The sequence below is a fragment of the Cupressus sempervirens genome, chromosome 2, assembly GCF_028749045.1.
Source record: "Cupressus sempervirens isolate cs-2001-9-10 chromosome 2, ASM2874904v1, whole genome shotgun sequence".
Lineage (NCBI taxonomy): Eukaryota > Viridiplantae > Streptophyta > Pinopsida > Cupressales > Cupressaceae > Cupressus > Cupressus sempervirens.
Genome location: NC_143119.1, coordinates 16090183 through 16099934, shown reverse-complemented (window position 1 = coordinate 16099934; position 9752 = coordinate 16090183).

The following is a 9752-nucleotide window of genomic DNA, read 5'->3' as shown; positions in this document are numbered from 1 at the left end:
TAAGACATGCATCAACAACACATGACACTAGAATTTGGTAACCCAGAAACCCTCCAAGAATAAGAAGGTAAAACTGGGGTGGGGATGATACCCACAAAAATTACTGCAGCAATATTGTTCAACCACTTCTAATGGTCTGCCCTGTTAAAGGCTTTACACTGTGTCAATAGTGACCTACTTAAAGGATTTCAAACACTTAACATGAAGTGTCACCCTATTAAAGGATTTATTCACCTTTTGATAAGGATCTACAGATAGCTATTAAGCCAACCTATCTACATAGGATTTCCTTTCTAATATAATGGTAAGAGAGTATTAGGTATTATAAACCTAATAGTTTGCAATCCTTGTTTGCTGAATGCAGCTACTTTTTCTAGCTCTTTCTCTAATTTTGATCCTCTGAGATCTGATTTCTATTTTTCTTCTTTTCTTTGTTCTAATCAACTGATTATTGAATTGCTGCTCTTATTTTCTCTGTCTCCTTTCACTGAATTTCATTATGTTTTTCCTTTAACTCTGCTCTACTTCTATCATCTCTCTCTCTCTCTTTAATGAAATTTTTTGTCTTCCTTAAAAAGACTTCAAAGACTTAGGGTTAGATATGGATCTACAATCCACATTGAATCTCAATTTCCTGCTCAATACTTATCTTTTGCTGATTGGTTGCATGTCTTTCAAATTTTCCAATTGGTTGCAGGCAGATTGCATAGAAAATGTAAAAGATTCATTCTTATCTCTATATCTTTCAAGATTTATCTCATGTCGGCTACAAAAAAATGGTTTACATCATATTTTATAAAATTACAAACTCTTATGCTGATATCCTGAGTTACTCAGCTCCTAAAGCATTACTGATACTCGGCACATGCTGTTTCCTAGATAGCTTGGCACCTAAACAAAACTATATCACTCGGCACTTTATGCTACTTGGCACTTGTTAACACTCGGAACCTTATGTTTCTTGACACTTGTTATCACTTAGCACATTATGTTACTCAACACCTTATGTTACTCGATACCTTATGTTTCTCGGCACTTGTTATCACGTGGCACCTACTCTTTGCTCAGCATGTATAGTGAAAAATGGTTAAGTGTATTGACACTCAGCTGTCAAAATTATTCTTTAAACCAACACTTTGGGTGGTGTATCTAGACATGTGGGTACTAAAGATGGTTATGAGGAAGCTGCTAAAGACATTGAAGCTACTAGATCTAGTGGTGAGGCCAAAATTGATTGTATGGAGAAATCTATGGGAAATAGTGTTTCTTGACTTGGATCTTAGTTGAAGCTAAAGCATAAGATGGAGGTTTCTAATTTTTTAGGTACTTTGAATCCTAAAGACTAGATTGATAGGGTTAGTGAATCAAAATACTACTTTGAGCTTGAGGATATTGAGGATCCACTCAGAGTAAGGTTGGCACAAACTAAGCTAAAGGGACATGTTGCTCTTTGGTGGAAAGAACTATAAAGAGATAGAGAAGAGGAAGGTGAAATGAAGATCGCTAGATGGAAATTGATGGCGACTAAGTTGAGGTCTAAGTTCATTCCTATTGATTATGAACTTGATTTTTTTTAAAGGTTGTAGAATCTAAAGAAAAAGGATATGACTATGAAAGATTATACAGAGGAGTTCTACAAGTTGACTATTCAGTCTAGGCATAGAGAATTTTCAAAAGAGAAGGTAGCTTGGTACATCAATGGTTTGAGATTCAATATTTAGGATGAGGTTGGTATGCTAAATATTTCTCTAGTTGAGAATGCTTATCAATATGCTTTGAGAGTAGAGGAGAAGCCAAAGACGAAGAATCAAGGTAGTTCTTGAGGGAAGAAGAAGTAGGATAGTTTAGCACAAGCTAAACCAAAAGTAGAAGGTGAACAAAAACCTATTTAATAGAAAAGAAGGATAGGTCAAGGTGGGTTTAGAGGTAATTATTTCAAGTGCGATCAAGAAGGGCATAGATCTTTTGAATTTCTAATTGGTAAGACAACTACTATTGTGAATGAGGTTGAAGTCTAGAACAGTCAGCCTTAGCATGGGGAAAGTTTTTTGGCTCAGTGAGTATTGTTTGCTCAAAGGATATTACATCCTTGTCAAAAGACTAGTTTTTTCAAGACTTGTTGTAATTTTGGTGGTAAAGTCTGCAAGGTGATTGTGGATGGTGGTAGCACTGATAACCTTGTTACTGAAGAGATGGTTCAAAAAATTGGTTTGAAAAGAATGAAACATCCTTATCCTTATTAGATTTTTTGGTTGTAAGGTGAGAATTCTTTAGAAGTGAGGGAGAAATGCCTTGTTGGTCTCTAGATTGGGCAGTATAAGGATCAAGTGTTGTGTGATGTTGTGGATATGAATTGTTGTCATGTTTTACTTGGCAGACCTTAGTAGTATGATTGTAGAGTTGTGCATGATTGTGTCAAGACTTTGTTTACTATTGAGAAAGTTGGTAGGAAGTTTTCCCTTATTACTTTGTAGAATGAAGAGATTGGTAGGAGGAACCTAAGTATTGGTAGCTGAGTTGAGTTAGCAAATTCTAAGAAGGTTGGAGATTAGCATGGAAAGCAAACCTATGGAACACCTATGGTGGATGTGAAGAAGAAGAAGAAAAAAAAGGGAAAGAGTGTGGGAGTTGAAGACTTGGAGGACATGTATGTGAAGAAAAAGTTTGGGATTTAAGTGCTAAATCCCAAAAGATGTTCTTCCAGTTACAAGAATATCTTTTCGAACCTTGGGTGTCTGATGCAAGAGCATCCTAGGCTTTCTTGAAATCCTACATGTTTGGAGGAATTTTGGTTAAGTGTTGAGGAGAATTGAGCTTTTATTTTGGTGGAGCTATGATTTCATGGTTAGGGATATGTTGGAGACACATTGGAGAACATTTTCTCATGGTTTCATAGAGATTGGATGGATTGAGTTGAAGTTTGAATAGTTTTTACCTTACTCCTAGAACTTCATTTTCTAGTTTCTAGATTCCTGTTGTAGAGAATGTAACTAATTATCAATAATTAATTAGTAGATGTGCACTTCAAGGATTGAAAAGGTCCTAGATTAATTCCTTGTATCAAGTGCACAAGTTATAACTCTTTATAGTTTGGGAGATATGGCAATTCCCCTACAGTATCAATTTCTGGTAGTTTCGTGTGAGTCTGTTGTAGGTGACTTTCAGGATGGATGTGAACTTCTCCTTGAGGAATTAGCCTTTTTTCATTTAAGGTTTATAGAGGACCTAGATTTATATTCATAATTTGAAGCATGGATTATAATTCAATTGAATCTAGGAGATATCATTATTTCACTTGAATATCAATTTTTGGACATTTAATAATTGTGGCAGGCCAACTTGTGGATTTTAATTTATGTATTTGTATTTAATTTGTGTTCTAGGAAAACTTGTGGCTTATATTGTTATATTTAGGGATATTTTGGAGTCTTTTAGTCATTATGGAGTTGAGATGGCATGAAGGATAGATGTGAATTTGAAGGGCAGAGCTAGGGCTACGGTTGAAAAACAAGGAGATTACATGGTAGGCTTGGGAGCACAAGTTTAGATTTCCTTGGTGGTTTTCTTCAAAAAAAAATTTATGCAATAGATATAGACTAGCTAAGATTTGTTGTAAGTTGAATATTGTTGGATCTTGTAGAACTAATTTTTTAATTGCTATTTGTATTGGCCCTAACCTAGAAGGCCTTACAACCAGGCATATTGCATGTAATCAGTTATGTTTTATGAATGAATTGATGTAATTTGGTATTAGATCTTGTATTCTTGTTTCTTTTTATTATGTTTCCTACCTTACACTGCATTAGGTGTTATCAGAGCGAAGGTTGTTCCTAAGTGTGTTGACAGATTGCCAAGGTTGAGGCAGTTTACACCAAGATTTGCAAAGGAGTTTGATCTTCTAGATTGGTAGATTTGTTTCTTAGGGTTTACTAAAATTTTGGAAGATAGCTCAAAGAATATTCAACCCTAGGGAAATTACTAATCTTAGTGATACTATAGAAGAATAGATCTCAGAGAAGATGAGAGTATAATTTAGGTTTGAGATTGCATCGATGAGAAGTGACATGATTGTTGAAATTGTGAGTGCTTTAGGTGATGTATCTAGACATGTGGGTACTAAAGATGGTTATGAGGAAGCTACTAAAGACTTTGAAGCTACTAGATCTAGTGGTGAGGCAAAAACTGATCGTATGGAGAGATATATAGGAAATAGGGTTTCTCGACTTGGATCTTAGTTGAAGCTGAAGCATAAGATGGAGGTTTCTAATTTTTTAGGTACTTTGAATCCTAAAGACCTGATTGATAGGGTTAGTGAATTAGAAGACTACTTTGAAGTTGAGGATATTAATGATCCATTCATAATAAGGTTGGCACAAACTAATCTAAAGGGACATGATGTTGTTTGGTGGAAAGAACTACAAAGAGATAGAGAAGAGGAAGGTGAAATTCAGATCACTAGATCGAAATTGATGGTGACTAAGTTGAAGGCTAAGTTCATTCCTGTTGATTATGAACTTTATTTTTTTTAAAGGTTGCAGAATCTAAAGCATAAGGATATGACTATGAAAGATTATACAAAGGAGTTCTACAAGTTGACTATTCGGTCTAGGCATAGAGAATTGTCAAAATAGAAGGTAGCTTGGTACATCAATGGTTTGAGATTCAATATTTAGGATGAGGTTGGTATGCTAAATATTTTTTCAGTTGAGGATGCTTATCAATATGCTTAGAGAGTAGAGGAGAAGCTAAAGGAGAATAATCAAGGTAGTTCTCAAGGGAAGGAGAAATAGGATAGTTTAGCACAAGCTAAACCAAAAGCAGAAGATGAACCAAAATGTTTTGAATAGAAAATAAGGATAGGTGGAGGTGGGTTCAAAAGTAATTATTTCAAGTGTGGTCAAGAAGGGTATAGATCTTTTGAATGTTTGATTGGTAGTACAACTGCTATTGTGAATGAGGTTGAAGTCCAAAACAATCAGTCTAAGAAAGGGGAAAGTTTGTTGTTTCAATGAGTATTGGTTTTTGAAAAGACATTACATCCTTTTCAAAGGACTAGTTTTTTCAAGACTTGTTGTAATTTTGGTGGTAAAGTCTACAAGGTGGTTGTGGATGGTGGTAGCAATGATAACCTTTTTTCTGAAGAAATGGTTTAGAAACTTGGTTTGAAGAGAATGAAACATCCTTATCCTTATCAGATTAGCGGGTTGTAAGGTGAGCATGCTTTGGAAGTGATGGAGAAATACCTTGTTAATTTCTAGATTGGGTAGTATAAGGATCAAGTGTTGTGTGATATTGTGGATATGAATTGTTGTCATGTGTTGGTAGACCTTGGTAGTATGATTATAGAGCTATGCATGATTGTGTCAAGAATGTGTTTACTATTGAGAAAGGTAGTATGAAGTTTTCTCCAATTCCTTTACAAAATGAAGAGATTGGTAGGGGGAACCTAAGTATTGGTAGCTGAGTTGAGTTAGAAGATTTGGAGAAGGTTGGAGATTAGCATGGAAAGCAAACCTATGGAACATGTATGGTGGGTGTGAAGAAGAAGAAGATAAATAAGGGAAAGAGTGTGCAAGTTGAAGTCTTGGAGGACATATATGTGAAAAAAGATTTTGGAATTTATGTGCTAATTCCTAGAAGATGTTCTTCTAGTTACTATAACATCTTTGCAAACCTAGGGTGTCTAATGCATGAGCATCTAGGCTTTCCTGCAGGGATTTTTGTTAAGTGTTGAAGAGAATTGAGCTTGAATTTTGGTGGAGATATTTTTTCATGGTTATGGGTGTGTTGGAGACACATTGGAGAACCTGTCCTCATGATTTCATAGAGATTGGATGGATTGAGTTGAAGTTTGAACAATTTTTACATTGCTGTTGGAACTACATTTTTTGGTTTCTAGGTGCCTTTTGAAGAGAATGTAACTAATTATCCTTAATGAATGAGAAGCTGAAAGATTTATAATTTGAAGAGGGCCTAGAGTACTTCCTTTTTTAAAGTTAAAAAGTTTTAACACTTTATAGTTTAGGAGATATGGCAATTCCCCTACAGTATCAATTTTTGGCAGTTTCATGTGACAGTCTATTGTAGGTTAGTTTTAGGATGAATGTGCACTTTTCCTTTAGGAATAAGCCTTTGTGCATTTAAGGGTTTGTAGAGGACCTAGATTTATACCTACAATTTGAAGCATGAGTTCTAATTCAATTAGATCTATGAGATATCGCAATTTCACTCGAATATCAATTTTTGGACATTTAATTGTTGTTGTAGGATAACTTGTGGCATTTAATTTATGTATTTGTATTTAACTTGTGTTCTAGGCTGACTTGTGGCTTAGATTGGTATAATTATGGGTCTTGTGGAGTCTTTTAGTCATTATGGAGTTGATATGGAATGAAGGAAAAATATGAATTTGAAGGCCAGAACTAGGGCTATAGTTGGATAACAAGGAGATTGTTTGGTAGGCTTGGGAGCACAAGTTTAGATTTCCTTGGTGGTTTTCTTCCAGATTGTTGTTATTATATAGATCTGCACTAGCTGAGATTGTTTGTAAGTTGGATTTTTTTGGATCTTGTAGAACTGATTTTGTAATTGGTATTTGTATTGGCCCTAACTCGGAAGGCCTTACAGTCAGGCATATTGTATGTAATCAATTATATTTTATGAATGAATTGATGTAATTTGGTATTAGATCTTGTATTCTTGTTTCTTGCTATTTCTTTTCTACTATGTGGTTATTTTCTAGGGGCTAGGACATCTCCTTTAAGGATACTCTTGCCTTGTACTACATCAAGAGGTCGCAGAGTTAAATGTTAAAATGGCTACTCTCACTTTGGCCACTACTAGGAAAGAGAAAATATATATACTAGAGTTGCATGAAAAATATGAACAAGTCCAAGATGCCTATAATAAGGAAATCCAAAAGTGGATTGAGCTTGAGAATAAAATGATAGGATACATAGGACAATCTAGCAAACCCAAGATTACGTATCCTCCTTTTCCCCTAGTACCACCTTTCAACATAGTTTTGATTATAGAAATTACAAGTACTCCATAGGAGCCCCAATTGTATATAGTCAAAGATCTTGAAGAAGAACAGACTAAATTATAGGCAATGCATGTGGAATTGGGTATTAAACATTAAAATAGGAATAAGAGATACAACCTTGTATCTAATAGATAGGGTAGGTTGGCCAACTTTTTATTTGGAATTGTCAAAATTAGTTCAAATATGGAATGAATTAACAAATAATGTGGCATCTTTAAGTCCAATTATTAATAAATGGATTAGTAGGGATAGTGATGTTACTATTTTAAGTTGTTCAATTATTACTTTTTCTTGTGAATAAGTAGAGAAAACATTTGATATGACTAATGACCTTTTTGATTTTTATAATAAGAGGAGTATGCTACAAAGGAGAATTAATAATTGTTTTTCAAAGTACCTTGGTAAATATTATGTTCTCTTTCCTCATGCGCTTAAGGGAATAGGTAAATTTAAGGATAAAGAAGAATGGGCTAAAGAATTAAATGAGCTGATCAACATTAGGCTAAATAAAGTGCTAAATGAAAAATATTTTATCTATTTTGTCAAAAAAATTGAGGAAGTTGTGTAGATTCAAATATTCTTTGATTCTTTCAAAAATGAATTTGTTGAGATAGAGAAAATAGGAGAAGATATCCTAATAAATAGCAAGATATATTGAATTTCAATTGGGTAGATGATGCACTTTTTAATAGGTGGATGGTAGAATGTGTTCAAGAAAATCAATTGTTGCAAGAAGAGGTTAAGGAAAAGGATGTGGACTAGGATGAAGTACAAATAACTAATACACTAGAAGAAAGAAAAGAGGAGAAACTAATTGCAAAAATAGGCATGGATACTCAAATGAGTGACTTGAAAAAAGAACAACCAATTGTAACTGTGGACATGGTAATTCGATTTGATGATCTAGAAGAAGAGAAATGAGTTATAATCAATTTTTAGATATCAGAACCTAATACATCTATTGATCTTAGATTGGTTTTGACAATTGAGTGTCAACACACTTAAGACATTTACAAAGTTCATGCTGAACTAGTAATGCATGTCGAGTATAATATGTAGATGTATAGGTGTCAAGATACAATGAGTGTGAAGTCACTCATGTGCCAAGTAGATAGACCATGCTGAGTGATTCAAGTACTGAGTAAATACTTGATGTCAAGCAATTCAAATTGTTGAGCCAGAAATAGAACTACAGTATGTCTCAAGCATTAATAACATCAAGTTCTAAGTAACACTAATTGGACCTAGTTCTTTGTAACAGCACAAACAACTATCTAAACCATTTTTATGCCAACTTATGGATAGATCTTGAAGCTTTGAAGATAAAGAAAAATCTATTTGGATTCCCTATTCAATCAACATGTAACCAATCAAAAAATTAGAAAGGTTAATTGGAAAAATGGATAAATCTTAGCCGTAGATTCATACCTAACCCTAAGCCACCAATGTCTTTATAAGGAAGACAAAGCTGAAAAAGTTTTAATGAGGATGTGAGTTGAGGGAAAAAGAGAGGAAAGGAGTGAATAGTTCAAAGAGAATTCAAGGTGACTTAGTAGAGTAAAAGACTTTCATAATTAGATTGCAAAACAAAGGATTGGAGAAACAACATTGTTATATCAAATCAAGAGGATTAAGAAGGACAAAATTGAGATCTAAAATTAGCAAGAAAAAGTTGTAAGTTATCAGATCAAACATTTTACTATTACTTTCAAACAACTATATTAGTAGGGTGATATCCTTTGCACTATGTTGACTTAACATTCACTAGAAAATCCTTTAATAGTGAATGTTTAGAAATCCTTTAAACAAGTACACTTCTAGTAGGGTGTGAAATCCTTTAAACAGGTGGGACTTAATAGTCTCTTGTAAGCCTTTAACAAGGCACACCATGGTTCATGGTCAACCTTTGTAACTTTCATTAGTTACACTTTATTGCTACAGTAAAGATTTGTGGGTGTCATCCCCACCCCAATTTTACCTTCTCATTTGGAGGGTTTCTAGGTAATCATATATGGTGTCAAGTTTTTGTGAATGCATTTAATTTACATGTTATTTCAATATGTTAATGCATGTGATATTTAAGAGTTAGAAAGTTTAATTAGTTAAAGTTTGAACTTTTGATTCACCTCCCCCCCGCCTCCCCCCAGTTTACCTTTCCACTTGTAATTCCAACAATTGGTATTAGAGCATAGTTCTCAACAAGAGAAGCCTTATAGTTTAGAGAAAAGATCCTAACATGGAAGTCTACAAGCTTGAAAAGATCATTGAAAATGAGATTGAAATACATCTCATACTAAATCAACTGGAAGAAGCCAGAGAAGAACTAAGGAAATCCTTAAAGAGAAGAAAAGAGATAGCCATTATTGAAAATGATACACAATACAAGGATATTGACACCACCAAAGTATTTTCAAATGAAAACTTAAATGAGTTTGATTGAACAATTGTAGACTTGATGGGAAAGAATAGAGTACAAGCTAAGGAGACTGGAAATCTGAAGCTAGAACAAGAAACTCAAGCCATGATGCTGTGTGAAGTGACTGAACAAAAGAAGAGAGCTATAGAAGACAAGATCATGATTGAAGAAGTTAAGAGAACTCTAGCAAATAGACTAGAAGAAAAGTCAACTAAGATTACCAAAATCTACAACATGCAATTGGATACCCTAAGTCAAATGATGAATACCAATCATGAGTTGAATGTCAAA